We start from the raw sequence: 1,974 nt of genomic DNA, 5'->3' as shown, positions 1-1,974 counted from the left end.
TAGACTGAGCATAATTTGGCACCATCAATGTCTCCTAGCTCGAACAGGAACCAAATCAAACTCGTTTAATAGAAAGAGAAACCAATTCCATGTTACCACTTTTACAAGCAAAATATAAGAGACCTTTGGAGCTGTTTGTTAAAATAATCTTATGACATTTGAGATCAGCTTAAAAAGCATAAGGACATCAATGTGTATCAAAAAATGTAATAAAATTTTGAGGCAATTTTGGAGACATTTCTGCTGAGGGATTCTGGGGCCATCGCTTTAGGAAAGTGTTCTTTGATGTTCGAGTGTTTTGTCCTCTAGCCCCTACCAACAAGTCTCGCACTTTGGAAGCATGCTACCGAGACAATGAGCTAAAGAAGAAAAGAAAGTATGAGCAAAGGGTGAGGGAAGTAGAGCATTCGTCCTTCACTCCCCTTATTTTCTCCACCTCGGGCGGCTGTAGCCCCCTCACCACCTCCTTCCTCAAGAGACTCTCTCTCCTCTACACTGACAAATTTAACAGACCCTACCACTCAACAATGAATTTCATTCGCTGCCAATATTCATTCACTATCCTTCGGTCTGCAATTTGCTGTATAAAGAGTACCCGGCATCGTGGCAAAGTAGTTGACTATTCAGATTTTGACAGAGCGGCCTCTGATGCCCACATTGGTATTTCTTAGATTTATTCCTTTTTTTAAATTTTTATTCTATTATTATTATTATCATTATCATTATTATTATCAATATTGTTATTATTATTATTATTATTATTACTATTATTTTTTTTCCTTATCACTCACTTTGTGTATCTTTCTTTACCTTAACCAATCTTTAACCTGTTTTTTGTTTTCTTCCTTATATTCCTTTCCTTAACCTACATGTTTATTTCTACCCTTTTTCATAATAAATTTTTTGAGGGCTCTGTTCCCTTTTCAACTGGGCCATAGCCTTGGGTATTTTTCAGATTTTTGACACTTTCTTAAAATGGCCATAACTTGAAAAATTAAAGTCGGAATCAGCTCAAACTTTCTACACAGCATAAGGACATCAATGTGTATCAGAAAATGTAATAAAAATTTGGGGTAATTTTGAGCCCATTTTTTGGAAAAAACCATTTCAGAATTTTGACATTTTCTTAAAATGGCTGTAACTTAAAAAAGAAAAGTCAGAATCAGCTCAAATTTTCTACATAGCATAAGGACATCAATATGCATTTTAAAATGTAAGAAAAATTTGGGGTGATTTTGGAACCATTTTTTGAAAAAAAACATGGGCTATAGTATAGGGTATTTTGGCAAATTATTTTAAAATGGCCATAACTAGAAAAAATTTAAGTTTAAATCTGCTCAAACTTTTTACACAGCATATAATGAAATCAATATGTGTCAGAAAATGTAATCAAAATTTAGGTTGATTTTATTAAAAAAACTATATGGATATTTTTCAAAACTTGAAATTGGCTTATACACTATAAAACTCATTATTGATGTCGGAATTGGTTCAAACTTTCAGGACATCAATGTGCATCAGAAAGTGTAATGAAAAATTCTTTAGAACCATGTTCAACATAAGTAATCCAATCTGGGTCATATGAAGGTAAAAATTAGTTGGGCAAGGATATGAGTGCTAAGTATATTCATTGCAAATTAGTGTTTCATTGCATACCGTAATAAATTTCACAAAAAAAGTTAATTCATTTGGACGTCAGTTTTCCATTGGCAGCGATTGGTAGCAATGGAGAAACGATAGAAAAATGCTTGGTACCAGGAAACCGCTCTGTATTTCTCAATAGCAATCTTTCAGGTGACTACTAAACCCCATTAGATCCTCAGGATGCTTTCTAAGCTTCCAAAAAAGGCCTCAAGAAGGTAGCAAGGCAAGAAAATGTGTTTTTCCCCTTTGAACTCTTAATAAACTTGACGTCCAACATGGCAGCCAATTTATTGTGTGGGTGGCTATATACGGTACTTAAAAGTTCTGAAT

This window comes from Amphimedon queenslandica, unplaced genomic scaffold (genome assembly GCF_000090795.2).
Source record: "Amphimedon queenslandica unplaced genomic scaffold, v1.1 AMPQUscaffold_13406, whole genome shotgun sequence".
Taxonomy (NCBI): Eukaryota; Metazoa; Porifera; class Demospongiae; order Haplosclerida; family Niphatidae; genus Amphimedon; species Amphimedon queenslandica.
This window is presented reverse-complemented; position numbering follows the sequence as displayed.